Here is a 15,939-nt window from a genome sequence, read left to right as displayed (position 1 = left end):
TCCTCTGACTGATCCAGATCTCTCCTGATACCCTTAAGCACCCTTGCTTCCCTGGATATTGCCATTCCCTAGAGAAATACCTTAAAGGATTGCAACTTGACAGCCTGGGATGTAGCCCTTGCAGTATTATATGAAAATAAAGTGTCTATGTCATTTTTGATGTCAGCTTGGAAAACTACATCACGTAGAGCTTTGGATTTAAATCTCCAGGTACGCCTTTGAGCGTTATCTCTGAATCTCATGGCCAGGAGCATAGGGGAGTGGTCGGACAAGGTGTAGGGTCTGATTTCTACCTTATCAACCTTCCCCATTAACGCACTAGATATTAAGACTAGGTCAATGCGAGAAGACATGTCATGGGCTGAAGAGTAAAAAGAGAAGTCTCTAGCCGTGGGGTAGACAGTTCTCCATATGTCTCGAAGATCATACATCTGCATAACAGCTATTAGTTGATGGTACGCCCGGGTCTGGGGGTTCTGTTAGATCTATCCAGGCTAAGATCTAGTATCAGGTTCATGTCCCCCCCCCCAAATTTGGGGAATCCCAAATTACATCACCAGAATGTTTTGCATGTTCACAAAGAATTCAGGGGTATCTGCATTTGGGCAATATGTATTTATCAATATGGTCTCAAGTCCTTCCAATACACAGTGGATAATTATATAGTGACTTCCGGGGTCTGTATACAAGCGTTTAATTGGGAATTTCAGGGATTTGTATACATTTATAGCAACTCCTCTTGATTGAGTGGAGTAGGACGTGGCGTATCTATTCGCACCCCAGGTGGGGGCTATATTTCAGCACATAGTCTCTGTTGCATGAGTTTCCTGCAGGAAAAGGATATTGGTTTTCTGTCTATTTGCATAGGCAGTCACTTTCTGGGCTTTAATGTAGTTCCCCAGCCCCCTGATGTTCCAGCTCAGGATTGTTACCTGTTGTGGCATCTGCGTAGTGATGTAATATCCATTAACATATAATACTGTCATGTGTGCATGTGTTTTGTACCTGTCTCCGCTTGTCAGTGTTTTAACTAGGAGTGCAAAACCTCCCTTCTGTATAGCGCAACTGGCACTGCCTTTAATATCCCCTCCCGGGGGGGATCCTGTTACTGTTACCCCACCCAACACCCTCACTGCCACCCCCAACCCAGCAGGGTAAAGTCCCACCAATTTCATCTCCTTTACCAGCCCATTAGGTGGATGGGCCTTGGGAAAATACAACTTAAACAAGACCATTAAGCGGTTGCTAGCGGGAGCACTGTAACCGTACGGCCATAGCAAACGTCTGGGGCGGGGGGTGACTCCCCTCATCTAGCAAGTGTCAAGGTGATGGACATCTTAATATACTAATTCCACATGTTACAGATATCATCTCTGGAACTGCAGTGAGTTCACATAGTGAAGGATATGGAGTTTCAATCATTTTCATCAATTGGGATTTCCGGTGCATTGGTTTCGGGGATCTGTGCCTCTATGAATTTAACGGCTTCACTCGGAACAGTAAAGAAGTAAAGTATGCAGCGGAATTGCAGCTTCAGTCTCGCAGGGAACAGCATAGCATACTGTATGCTCCTTTCCCATAGTAACTTCTTCACTCCGATTAATTGACTGCACTCCTGTTGGACCTGGATCGAGAAGTCTGGAAAGATATAGATTGTCTGTGATCAGAGTCTTAGCTGTTTCTTTTCTCTGGCGATCCGGAGAATCGCGTCTCCATCCTGATAGTTTAGGATTTTGGCGATTATGGGTCTGGGATAATCTCCCAGCTTTGGTTTAGGCGACAATGCTCTGTGAGCTCTTTCAGCAGTGAAGAATGGTGATAAATCCGGTTGGTCTAGAAGTTCTTTAAGCATGTTTTCAATGGCCAGCTCCATTCTACCCTTGAGTGCATTTTCAGGGACCTCCACAATTCGTATGTTGTTTCTGCGGGAACAGGATTCTAGATCATCACATGTATTCTTTGCTAGTTTAATCTCATTGGAGAGTGTGGCCACCGAGTCCGGCAATGACTGGATGTTTTCTTCATTGGTACTTATTCTTTTCTCTGCCTCCGTTATGCGGGTGCCTTTGTGGGCTAATTGAGTTTTTATAGAGGCTACTTGTGGCATTGATGTCGTCTAGTTTCTCATGGACAGCAGCAAATCCTTTTGCCATGGCTTCCATGATGCCCAATAGATCGGGGAGAGGTGGGGCCTAAAGCTCCACCTGCGGACTGTCCAGAGGCGGTTGGTCCTTTTGGATTTGCTTCGTACTGTGGGGCTGTTTTTGCAAATTTGTCTATTGCGCCTGTTTTTTTACCACTGCTAGAACCTTTAGTCATAGTTACTTCTAGGGTGGGTTTTCAGGCTGGTAAATCAGTGTAAGCTCGGGGCAGTACAACCCACCTCACCAGTGGTTGCTCAGTAAGGTAGTGACTGGTAGAAGAGGGTTGTTTATGCAGCCTAGGTAGGGGTGGGCTGGCAGCCTAAATATTCTTGGCCCAATGGGTTGCCTGCGGTGGGATCTATATGTGGTGCTGATTCACAGCTTACTTTGGCAGCTGCACCCTCCCCCACACACGAGGCCCAACCGATGAGTCGCAACGTCTGGTTTTACTTCTGGCTCATGGGCACGAGTGTTATCCCCTGTATGTGGCAGGGATCCAAGAGTGTTGGGTATCTGGTAGACCAGTTGTAGTTTCCTATGCACCTTAGTAGCTTGATAGAGTGAGGGGAGAGCCCATGTCTCAATGGTGTTTTAGCTATTAATAACCACCTTCAAGGGCTCAAATCCTTCAAAGCCATGCCACTTCCACCTTCCCCTAGCACTCTGTGTTTAAGCAGTCCATCCTCCCCACTCCAAACGGGTTAGGTTGTGTACGGCTATCGTGGGTTCTACACAGGGTGGGTGGGTCCACTACTCAGAAGCCCTCTGGAATGTTACTCCCCAGAGGGTCACGTCGGGGAGAGTGCCCTGCGGGTCCAGATGCTGCGGGGGAGCCGGCAGTCAGCCCCTGTCTCGAGGGAGCCAGCTCCAGTGTGTTCTAATCGGCTCCCTCGTGGTATGGTGATTTGAGCAGCAGAAAGGCGGGCAGCCACGGCTGCGGTCCGCGTGTTGAAGTCAGTTTATGGCGTGTTGGAGACGGCGCTGCAGCGAGAGGAGAGCGTTAGCGTGCCACAGGCTCGCCTAGTTAGGGGTATCCAAAGATTTTGCAGTCCCTCACCGCCAGCTATTGTGGGGTTTTAATGTGAAAGACACCAGACCCAATGATACGGGAGAGGGAGCAAATGCAGCACTGCAGTAGTGCGTAGGCTCACCTTAAGAAATGGAGCTGAAGTCTCTGCTCTTAGTGCCGCAGGCGGTCCAGCAGCCTCCTGTAGGCTGGCACTCTGCAGCTGGGAAGGGCAACCCGATCTGGTGCCCCCTGCGGCTCCGACCACGGATGTCAGTTGGCCAAACTGCTCACTGGGGTTTCCTGGTTGACGCAATCGTTCTCCCTCTCCCGGGCTCGGATAGCTGGAGAATGGTTCCTTGGACACTGCCGCCGGTGCTCCTGGCCGCCCGCTGGCTGTGGCACATTGCAGCAATAGATGGGACGGCTGTCTTGTATACCTCCCAGCAGGGAGGGGACAGCGACCTCTTTCAAGTGGGGCATCAGCTCCTTTAGATGCTCAGTCTCCCGCCAAGTTGGCGCTGGCAGCGGGATCACGAGCCGTACAATGCGCTCAGGGATAGTGGAGGACACAGGGATTCCTCCTCCTCCTCAGTCAGTCCCCTCCGCCTGCGCTTTTTCCAAGGCCAGACCAAGTTGCAGGCTCCAGCAGTCCCCACGGTGGATATCTCGGCAACCAGGGCAGTCCGGGTCCCGGGAGTAGGTTAGTGGGTGCCCAAGAGTTTCGCCTTAAATATTCAGTGATTCTGATGCGATATGATAGCTGCAACCGCCACTAGCTTATTCGAAAATCAGCCGCTGCACAGAGCTTCCAAGCTAGGCAGCCATTGCCTTTGGCTGCTCAACAGCGCCCCTATTTTCTCTGGTATTTAAAAAGAAATTGCATTGTGAAAGTTGTACAGTTCTGTGGTTTTGCCTCCTAGCATAGCATTCATCTAGTGAAATGTTCTGCCATTATCTAAGCTCCTGTCATCTTGTCCAATTGCCTACTTGTCTCTTCTGCCTCAGTCTTGTCTGTTTGCACCCTGTCCGGTGTCCTTCCCTAGTGTTCTCCCCGCCCCTACCCCCTCTCACCTTTCCTCTTCTCTCCTCTCCCTACCTACTCTATGTTGCTCTCTGTCTCTTCTATCTTTTCTAACTGCTTCTCAATCGACTATCATGCTATCCTCACTAAATCTGGTAGGAAGAAGTTGAAAAAGGACATCCTGGTCTCCAACCCAGGCCTCCCTATCGCTGATACCTATACCAGTGTCTCCTGCAGGCTAACCCTCACCTACATCCTCTTTGTCGTTCCCTCGACAGACCTATGGACTCTACATATGGTCTCTGTGCTCTCTCCTTTCTCTTCTTCTCCCATTAACGGTGTCACCCGGTGGGAGGCCCTCCTGGCCTCCTTCCACTGCTCTAAGGTCATCATTAATAATTACCTGAATGGCACCGTTTTGGTCCAAGGCCCTCAGACCAACCTTCTCCACTTTGATAGACGCTTCCTGTGCCTCATCAATTTCCTGCTTTCTCCTGCTGTCCGTTCTCTGCCTTCCTCGGCTTCCTTGCCCCCCGCTGTCTTCTCCTTGGCTCCTTTGCCCTCTCCTCCTTCCTCTTCTGCCCCCCTCGGGCTCCTTCTTCACCTCTGCAGGGAGTACATTGGATTTTTACCCCTCCCCGGAAGTCTTTCAAGGATGGCACCTTCTCCATATTGCTACTCTTAACTCTCGCTCCGCTGTCAAACACTCCTCTGACATCTGTCGCCTCCTGGAGGAACTCGACCTCGATGTCCTCGGTCTCATCGAGACATGGTTCATGGCCAGCACTGTCACGAGCTTTGACACTCTTCTCCCCGATGGCTACAAGATCCTCTCTGCGCCCAGATCCAACTGTTTCCAGAGGGGGTGTATCCCTGATCTTCCCAGGGTGAATTCCTGCCTCTGTCATTCCTACTCCTCTTTTGAATGCCTCGTTTGCAGGCTCTCTCTCTCACCTAGCCATTCCCTTACTATTGCTACCATCTATAGGCCACCTGGTCAGATCTCCTCCTTCCTCTCTGAGTGGGCGGACCTCTCCTCATCCCTCCTGGCCTCAACCACTCAACTCCTCCTTCTTAGAGACTTTAACATCCACCTGGCTGCTTCCTGTCCACACTCTGCACTCTTTCGTGACCTCTGCGATTCTCTCTCACTCTCTATTCTCCCCTCTGGCCCAACTCACTCTGCAGGACACACCCTGGATGTTCTGATCTCTTCAGGCCTTCCCCTTTTGATCCCTCACACCTCTCCTCTCTCCTGGAGTGATCGCTTTCTCCTTTCCTCCGAGCTCACCTCAGGCCAAGCCAACTCCAGCACTGCCACATACCTTCTTGGTTATCCGACCCATGAAGCATGTGTCAGTTGAGGCTTTCACTGCCACTTCCCCCCCCCTCCTCTCCATTGGCTAACTCACACCCTGACACAGCCCTTTCCATGCTCCGCTCTGATATATCTGATACTCTCGGTGTTCTTGCCACAGTCATGAGGATCTGCCCGAAGCCCAAAGCCAAGTGCAACTTTTAGTATGACTCGGACCTTGTCACTCTTAAACGCAAGTGCAGGGTGGCTGAGAGGAAATGGCGAACTTCCGGTACATCCTCTGACAAACTGGCCTGCTGCCTGCTCCAAAGGCAATACCGGCTCTGTCCGCACCAAGAAGAGAGCCCAAATCCAAGCCGGCGTCTCTGTGGCATCTAACAACTCAGCCGAACTCTTTAAAATCTGCAAGGAGCTGGCCAATCCTGCTGCAGTATCTATCTCTCCTGTCCCCTCCCAGGCCCTCTGCATGGCCCTGGCTTCTCATTGCATCTCTAAAACTCAGGAAATCCTGTCCTCTCTCTTCTTCTCCCCTCCTCCCTCTACTCCCTGTTCTTCTTTTGGCCCTTCTTCGGCCACCTCTCCTCCCTCCTTCTCAGCTTTTCTGCTGTTCTCCCCAGACGAGATTTCCAGACAAGTCCGATCTATGAAAGTCTCATCAAAACAGGTTCACCCCTGTTCCTCCAAAACCATCAAGGACCACATTGACACCCTGGCTAATGCTCTGGCTGACTTCTGTAACCACTCCCTCACCAATGGAGTCTTTCCCTCCCCCCAAAGCACATCATGGTGCACCCTCTTCTTAAATAAAAACTCTGACGACCCTTCCTGCTCAGCTATCGCCCAATTTCCATCACTCCTTTCCTGGGCAAACTCCTGGAAAGGCCATCTCCCAGCTTAATCTTCACACTGAATATGTTGGCTGTCTCCATGACCATCAGTCTGGCTTCAGAGCTGCCAGAAGCATGGAAACTGCTCTCCTGAACATCTGTGAAGACCTGCTCTCCAACCTTGATTCAAACACCCCCTGTGTGCTCATCTTACTTGATTTCTCTTCTGCCTTTGACAACCATGCCATCCTGCTCAACCGTCACCGTGATAACCTGGGTATCACTGATCAGGCCCTGGCTTGGCTGACTTCTTTCCTCTCCGATCAACCCTCCCAGGTCCAACTTGGGTCCTTCCTCTCCTCTATCTCTATCTCTACCTGCGGTGTTCCCCAGAGGTCTAACCTCTCTCCCTGGATGTTCAACCAATACCTGGCACTTCTTGGCCACCACATATTCGCTCTCTGCCCCAACTTTCAGTGCTATGCAGATGACACTCAACTGATTTTCAGGCTCCCTTCTGCCACCTCTTCTTCTCTCATCTCTGTCTGTCTGTCTGTCTGCTATCCAGGAGTAGTGTGCCACTAACAATCTCTGCCTTAATGCCAGTAAGACCAAGATGCTCCTCATCGGCACACCTGCTCCATCCTTTTCTGTCACTCTCTGGCCGGCCTCTTTTGGCCCTCTTCCTGCTCCCAACTGTGAGGCTAAAAACCTTGGGGTCATCTTTGACTCCACACTCTCCTTCTCTCCTTACATCTCTGACATCTCTAAGAAGTTGCGCTACCAGCTGCACCTTCTCAGAGGTATTCTTCCTTTCCTCTCCTTCCCCCATAAGCTCACTTTCTCCAGAGCTCTGGTTCTCCCTAGGCGGGACTACTGCAACTGTCACACTTTGCCTCAAATCTCACCTGTTTATCATTTGAAGTGTAGTTCTTCAGAGGTTTTTTCTTCTTTCCGATGGCTCGGGATTTGTATAAACACGCGCGAGCATCCTCTGCTGCCAGTGTGCAGGTAGGGTATCAGTCTCGTAGAGATGCTGGCGTTCAGAACTCCCAGGAGGATCAGGTAAGAATAGACGGAGTCTGTTAAGGGTAAGAAAACCAGGAAGGAACTGAAACTTGTACCGTGCAAAGAGGTTGAGTATGAGTGCACAACGGATCTGGGCAAAGACCCCAAGGAGAAGGTGGAAGGAACAATTCCACAAGCGGTAAGCGCGGGCAGAACCAATTATTACCAGGAAGGAATATTAACCGCTAACAAGGGGGATAGCACGGAGGTAGAGGAAAAGTTAGACATACAATTGCTGGAACTTCGGAAAGGTAGCATTGAGACGCGCAGAGCTGCGGGGGCGAGTCTGTTTTCTAGGAAGTGGCAATTCAGTTGAAACACTAGACCGGTAACTTCGTAATGGCGTCGGCCATGTTGGGAATATGCTCGAAAGGATGTTGCGGTGTCTGATAGACCATGTAGTCCAGAAAGGGCGGAAACAGTGAATCATGACAGCATGCCCCCTCTTAAACTGTGATCCACCAAGTTTACCTGGATGGGTTAGATGGAACCTCCGTAGCAAACGGGGGGCATTCATGTAAGACACTGGTTCCCAAGTACGTTAGCTGGGTGGATAACCTTTCCATTTCACTAAATCTTGCAGTCGACCTCTTCTATATCTGGAATTGCATATCCTGGAGACTTCAAATTTGATTTGATCATTGATGAGTACGGGGATAGGTCGTAGAGCTGTCCTGGTGGTTTGGGAAGAAAGCTTCTGCAAGGATGTGTGAAAAACGGGATGGATCTTCTTCCATGAATCTGATAATTGTAGTCGAAAGGCTACAGGGTTAATGATCTCTTTTATCGCAAAGGGCCCATAGAAATGTGGAGCCAGCTTGTTGGGTCTTAGGTGTCGAGGTAAAAGTCTAGAGGAAAGCCAGACCTTGTTGCCGATGGCATACATAGGATCAGGTCTCCTCCTGGTATCAGCATATTGTTTAACATCCATCCTGGCCTTTTCTTAATGTCCTTTCACATCCTTGAGTACAGTGACCAAATGCTCGATCCAGGAATCAACCGATGGAACTGGGGTGGAGTGAGGCGGAAGTGTTGGCAGCACAGATAGATGAAATCCTAGACTGCAAAAGAAAGGACTTGTCTTAATGACAGAGTGGTCAGAGTTGTTATTTGCAAATTCCGCCACTGGAATCAAAACTCACCTATCATCCTGGACCTTGGAGGCAAAGCATCGTAGGTATTGTTCTAGGGTCTGATTTACTCGTTTGGTTATCCCGTTGGTCTGAGGATGGTATCCGGAAGACAAGGCACGTTGAATACCCAACATTTTGAACAAGTACTTCCAGAACTGAGAAATGGATTGAGGTCCGCGGTCAGAGATGATTTTGGAAGGGAGGCCATGTAGTCTAAAGATGTGGTTCAAGAATAGTCCTGCCATTTCTTGTGCCGATGGTAGCTTATCCATCTAGGCCATCAAAAGTTCCTCTGGATGAGTCGAAGAGTAGCCGTAATGCCCCAATGCCTGGAATGAAAGGTATCATGACAGAGGTTTGTTATCTTAGTTCTCAGATTTTGTGTAAGTATAACCAGACACTTGCCCTTGAAAAGGTAACCGTCGTTGGCAGTGAGAACCCATCTGTTTATCATGTTGTATTCCTTCCAAAGGTCAGAGAGTGGAGTCTCAGTGCGGATGTTATCCAATAGAGAGTGGGCCTGGGCAATAAACACAGACTCGGGAAACATCTTTGGAAGGGCACAGGCTTCATCAGGTTCGTAATCAGGACGTCTGACTAGTGCGTCAGCTATTATGTTGGTTGTTCCGGGTACATGGTGCATGTGAAACTGGTATTGGGCTACATAGAAGGCCCAACAAGCCTGACAACTGTTTCTACACTCCAGGGACTGAAGGACCTGTAAATTCCGATGATCAGTTCGAACTTGTACAGGACATTTGGCACCCAAGAGCAGATGACGCCATTCAGTTAAAGCCTGCCGGATTGCAAGCAATAATTCCTTCTCCAGTACTGAGTAATGAGTTTCGCTAGGATTCAAAGTACGAGATAAATATGCAATGGGATGTTCTTTCTTGTCTTCAGATTCTTGTTTTAGAACTGCCCCTATGGCGTAATCCGAGGCATCAGTTTCCACCAGGCAGGGTTAATTGATGACAGGTTGAGCCAGGATGGGTCTTTGAGTAAATCTTCGTTTTAGTTCTTGAAAGGCAGACTCTGTGTCTGTCAACCGGTTGAAGGGTATGTCTTTCTTCAACAATGCAAATATAGGCTGTACTATGGCAGAAAATGTAGGGATGAATTTCCTATAAAGGTTTGCAAGTCCCAGGAAGGATTGTATTTGTTTTAATGATTTAGGAGCCGGCCATGAAAGGATAGTCAACTTTGGCAGAATCCATTTCAATTCCATGAGGACCTAAGACGAAACCCAGATAATAAACAGTAGGGACATGGAAAATACACTTCTCATGCTTAGACAGCAGTTTCTTCTCTCACAAGCATTGTAAAACCAGAGTCACATGTTCTTGATGTAGTATGGGGTCATTGGAATAAATCAAAATGTTGTCCAGATAAACAGTAACAAAAAGGAATAGCATGTCTGAAAATACTCTGTCCATAAAGCGATGGAAAACTGCTGGAGCATTGGCTAGACCGAATGGTATCACAAAAAATTTGAAATGTCAGAAGGGTGTCCTGAAGGCAGTCATCCACTCATCGCCTTCCTTTATACGGATCAAATGGTACGCGCCCCGTCAATCAAGGTTGGTAAAGATGATGGCGCCGTGTACCGCTTCAGGATATCAGAGATGAGCGGTAATGGATAACTGTCCTTAAGGGTGCATTGATTAAGACCCCGGTAGTCCAGGCAGGGTCGGAGTTCCTTGGTATCTTTCTTAGTTATAAAAAATAAGGATGACCCTGCAGGGGACTTAGAAGGACGAATGGACCCATTGGCGAGGTTGGTGTCCAAGTATTCACGTAGAGCTCTTTTCTCAGGTTCAGAATGTATAAACATCCTTCCAAATGGTATAACTGCAGAATCCTCAGTGTCGATAGCACAGTCTTCAGGACGATGGGGAGGTAGTGATTGAACAATAGCTGATGAGAATACATCTGAGGATTGCTGTTATTTCTCAGGCACCTGGGTACTGTTGGACACACTAATGGATGATTTTTTGGAAGCCTGGGTGTCTGTGGAAATGGGTAGCATATTCTGGGACAGACAATGAGATAGACAGTATTCTGAGCCTAGAAACAAAGAACCTGCTGCCCAGTTGATAAATGGGTTGTGTTTTTGGAGCCAGGGCATGCCCAAAACCATCCGGTAACGGGCTGCCTTTGTTTGCTCCGTAGTTTGCTGGGTTATGGGTCAAGAAGATAATGGTTTCCCATCTATTCCTTTGACTGCCTGTATGATCTTCCTGGATTCTCTGGGAATATGGTGGTTCAAAGCCCACTCATGGTCCGGAAAAATACCCATAGCTCCACAATCCACCAGGGCCAGGATGGAATGCTTCTCCCTATTGGTGGTTGACAGGAACACCTGAAGTGTCACCAAGCTGTTGGAATGTCGACTGTTTTCGGATGGAGAAGATTCGGAGCATGTACCTTTCTCCCGAAACTGGGCTCCGTTCAAGATCGGGAGCTGGTGTTTCCCGAACGACGAGGTGGAGCTATTGGGCAATTTCTTACAAGGTGTTTGTCAGAAGCACAATGCATACAGAGTTGAGTGTTGATCCGACAAATTCTTTCCTGTGGAGAAATAGGTTCCCTCAAGGAACCAAGTTAAGATATGATATGATATGTCATTGATAACCGCCTATACACAAGTGTTTCAAGGTGCGAAAGGCTCAGGATCTGGAGAGTGAGGAGAGACTGTTTCCTTAGGGCTAGGATAATCCAAGGAAACCTTTGGTGGTAACAACCTTGTCTTTCTCTTTTCTGCCTTTCTCTCTTGGATACAGAAGTCAGTTTGTAAGGACAAATCTAACAAAGCCTGGAAGGAACCTGGATGGGCCACTCCATCCTTGATTTCGTCATTTAAACCACGATGAAATAACGTGAAGCAAGCTTCTGGAGTCTAATTTTCCTCCTTGGCCAATTGTTTAAATTGGATTACGTAAGACTACGTATCTTGATTGCCTTGTTGGAATTCCAATAGTTTCCCTTGAGCACTGTATACTTGTTCAGGGCGGTTAAACATGGTTTTGAAGGCTTCCACAAATCCATCATAGTTGTCCAGGAGTGGGTCTCCCGAATTCACTAAAGGAGTTGCCCAGGCTAAAGCGTTTCCAGAAAGGTGCGAGATTATGAATCCCACTTTAGCCCTGGGTGTAGAGAAATAGTATGGTTTGAAGTTAAAATGCACTAGACATGAATCAAGGAAGGAACGTAGTGCCTTAGTGGTTCCATCGTATTTGTCCACTATGCCCCCAACCATAGCACTTTCTTGAAATGGCGAATCCCTGGATAGCACAAGCTGTTTCAATGCTGCATTTTCGGCTTTAAGGTTCTGTACTTCAGTTGTTAACTCTTGCATTCCTCTCATGAGATCCTGAACAGCGGCCTCCATTTTTGTTTCAATATCAAATCCTTGGCATCTCAAACTGTCACACTTTGCCTCAAATCTCAACTGTTTATCATTTGAAGTCTTGTTCTTCAGAGGTTTTTCCTTCTTTCTGATGGCTCGGGATTTGTATAAACACGGGTGAGCGCCCTCTGTCGCCGTTGTGCAAGTAGGGTATCAGTCTCGTAAAGATGCTGGCGTTCAGAACTCCCAGGAGGATCAGGCAAGTATAGTCCAGGAAGGGTAAGAAAACCAGGAAGGAACTGGAACTCCTACCGTGCAAAGAGGTTGAGTACCAGTGCACAACGGATCCAGGCAAAGACCCCAAGGAGAAGGTGGAAGGAACAATTCCACAAGCGGTAAGCGCAGGCAGAGCCAATTTTTACCATGAAGGAATATTAACCGCTAACAAAGGGGATGGCATGGGGGTAGAGGAAAAGTTAGACAAACACTTGTCGGAACTTCAGAAAGGTAGCGTTGAGACGTGCAGAGCCGCGGGGCGCGTCTGTTTTCTAGGAAGTGGCAATTCAGTTGAAACACTAGACCGGTAACTTCGTAATGGCGTCAGCCATGTTGGGAATATGCTCGAAAGGATGTTGTGGTGTCTGATGGACCATGTAGTCCGGAAAGGGCGGAAACTGTGAATCATCACTGCAACAGCATCTTTCTAAATCTGCCTGCCTCTACTCTCCGCCCTCTGCAACTCATCCAAAACAGGGCTGCGAGACTTGTCCTTGGCCTCAAGCCCAGGGGTCGTATCTCTCCAGGACTGAAATCTCTGCACTGGCTCCCCGTGGCGATGAGGATTAAGTTCAAAACCCTCTGTATTGTCCATAAGGCCTTCTGGGGCCTCGGGCTTCAATACCTTCAACTCTCTCTTCCTAAATATCTTCCTTCTCGAGCTCTTCGCTCATCCACCTCCAACTCCCTCAGGGTCAGTCACTTCTCCAAGCAGCGAGTTGGTGGTAAAACTCTTTCCTCTGCTGGGGCCTCCCTCTGGAACAGCCTCCCTGCCTCTCTGAAACTTGAGGAGAACCATCTCTGTTCCAGAAGCACCTCAAGACCTTCCTCTTTACTTCTGCTTTCTCTCCTCTGCTCCCCTGCTGATCTCCTGGTTGAACCTGCACTGGTTTACCTGGCTACCCTCTGATCTCAGGCCCAGGTCCCCTCCTCACCAGTTGCACACCTGCACTGCCCCCCTGGCAACCCTGTCTGTTTCTGTATCACTAAAGCCCCCTCACCAGAACTTGATACCTGATATCTGCCCTTACCTTGGCATTTGCCACCAGTTGGTCACACTTCTAATTTATTGTCCTTATTTATTTATCATAATTATCTTTATTTATTTTTTTGTGTTATCTTATTTACTGCACTGCTTCCTCCCCCTTCCTCCCGCACTTCTCCCCTTCTCCCCTCGCCAGCACTTGAGCAATCTCAATGTCACCTGGCCTAGTAAGATCGCTGTCTCGGTCTTCCCTCTGTTTCCCGCACGCTTGTCTCTCTGCGCCTTGAAACACATTTGTATAGGCGCGTTATAAATGCCATATCATATCATATCTCTCCAGCCCTGAAATCTCTTCATTGGCTCCCATGGCTGCAAGGATTAAATTCAAGACCATTTGTATAGTCCACAAGGCTTTCTGGGTCCTGGGTCCAAAATACCTTCAACTCTCCCTCCGTAAATACCTTCCCACTTGAGCTCTTCACTCCTCCACCTCCAACTCCCTCAGGGTCAGTTGCTTCTCCAAGCAACGAGTTGGGGGTAGATCTCTTTCCTTGGCTGGGGCCTCCCTCTGGAACAGCCTCCCTGCCAGTCTGAAACTTGAGGACAACCATCTCTGGTTCCGGAAGTACCTCGAGACCTTCCTCTTTGCGTCTGACTTTGCCCTTCCTCTCCCCTGCTGATCTGTCTGCTGGGGCACCGTGCACCTGGCTACACTCTGATTTTGGGTCCAGGTCCCTGCCCACTCGGCCACACTCCTGCACTTGTCCCGGGCATCCCTTGCACTTGGGTCTGTGTCTGTAACCCTACATTCCCCTTAACTGCAATTTCAGACACCCTGTGTCTGCACTTTAAGCCTGCACTTGCCACCTTGCTGGCTGCACAATCATTTGTTGTTGTTTTTATCCCTTGCTCAGCACTTTTCATTTCTCCCCTTTCCCCTGCACGTTCTCCATATCACTGGGCCTAGTAAGAGCATTGTTTTTGTCTTCCCTTGTTCCCCTCCGTTGCCTCGTCGCGCTCTGAAACACATGTGTATGAGCGCGATACAAATAAAAGATCATATCTTATCATATCATATATACCTATAACCACACATCACATTTTTTAATGATAGTACAGTCCAACCAACTCTATGGAGTTAATAAACATTTTTAATGAATTACCTAAATTGCAAGCTGGCAACACCTATAGCCTCAACCATACCCACAAAGGTAATGTACTCTTGGAGTGTTGGGTATTTTGAACAATTGCACAAACACAATGATGTAAACAATATGTACCACTTCATTTGTTATAAAAGGTGCCTGTATTGTGCAGCTACGAGGAATACCACAAGGAATGCTGTTGCTTCCCAGACATGAATGGTTAGGGTCGCCCTTATGCATTACTCCACCCTGAGAATACACAGCCAAAGATTCCAAGAACCTTCTCCAACTGTTTTTACTCTACTGAGGTGTTTGTGCCCAGGCAGAGTTTACAGATTTCACTTGTGAATTTGCCATATTTTAATGGCGTTCCATTCAAGGGGATTGGAGGTACATCGGCTGCAGCAGGTAACTTGCCTTATTTCTATCTTGCCGCCTGCTAACACCACAGCTGTAACAATGCGAAGGGGGTTGAGGTCTTTTTGTTTAACATTTTTATAAGATGTGCATGCAGAACTTGCAAATATCACTTCTGTCCACTTGGCAGACTGCTTATATTCTTATACAGACTTAACTGAAATTAGACAATTAGCCATAACCATTTCCTCTGGTCCACACAACTGTATAACACCCTGGGCCTCATTACGACCCGGGCGTTAAGGAATTACCGGTACCGGTAAGGGCACCGGTACCGGTAATCCCTTACCGCCCTGTTAAGAGTTCCCTTTGCGGGAAGGACGGGACCCGCAAAGGGACTTTGGTGCTAATAACGGTAACGCAATTTGCGGTACTGTTATTAGCGCCTTCCCCATTCCCATTGAGCCCTATGGGGACTCAATGGGAATGGGGAAGGGCCCTGGTGAATGGGGAATTACCGCCTCGCCAACCTTGGAATGGGGCGGTAATAGCTCCATTCACCAGGGTAGAGTCGGTGAGGTTTTGGAGGCAGCGCCATGGTTACCTCCAACCTCGTAATGACCCCCACTGTCTTCTCCAAAATGTAGGCAGCAGAGATCTGAAAACACTTGTTCAACTAACATAACATAACATAACATAGAAGGTGACAGGCTTCATTTATAGAGTCGAAGCAATAACTTTTTAATCCCTGCAACCTTATAAACATCCTTATAATGTTATGCAGCCAAAATGGGGAACAAAATGGGGGTGAAGGGGCATAGTTTGGACAATGCGGACAGAGTTTGTTGAAGGGGCAAAATCTGGTGAAGGTGCAGAGTCTGGCAGTGATAGAGTACAGTTGGGGGCACATGCACTTATTTGGGCCTGGTGCAGCAGAAAGCCTAAATACACCACTGACTACACCCACCTCACTTTTCTCATCATAGTCCCCTACTGCCCACAACTCATTCTTCCTTATCACAGTACCCCACTGTTATGTCTTCGACTGACGTGCGCATGCGCGAGCCTCGTTCTGGCTACGCATGCGCGTTGGTAATAAAGACGGTCCGTGTGGCAGATGCCGCCGGGACCCTGGAACATACAGACGTGTGTGTGTATGAGTCTCATTCCATGCATGCGCGCGTACGCTAGTACAGGGCGGCCCGAGGCATGGGAAGCCCCCACCACATTGGCTACGAGGCGGGACACGGGAAGAGAAACGCTCGGCACGTACAAACGTGTCGTTATGGGTATTTCTTCTTCACGTG

General features: G+C 48.5%; 1 protein-coding gene across 3 annotated transcripts in view; it reads right to left on the bottom strand.

Moving 5' to 3' along the window:
* Positions 1–15,939, bottom strand: part of LOC138472450 (polycystin-2-like protein 1) — a 2,384,383-nt gene that overhangs the window by 1,932,177 nt on the left and 436,267 nt on the right. The window lies entirely within an intron of this gene.

The sequence above is a fragment of the Ambystoma mexicanum genome, chromosome 8 (genome assembly GCF_040938575.1).
Source record: "Ambystoma mexicanum isolate Mex_15411 chromosome 8, UKY_AmexF1_1, whole genome shotgun sequence".
NCBI lineage: Eukaryota > Metazoa > Chordata > Amphibia > Caudata > Ambystomatidae > Ambystoma > Ambystoma mexicanum.
The sequence above is the reverse complement of the archived record's forward strand: the minus strand, read 5'-3'. Positions and strand labels throughout refer to the sequence as shown.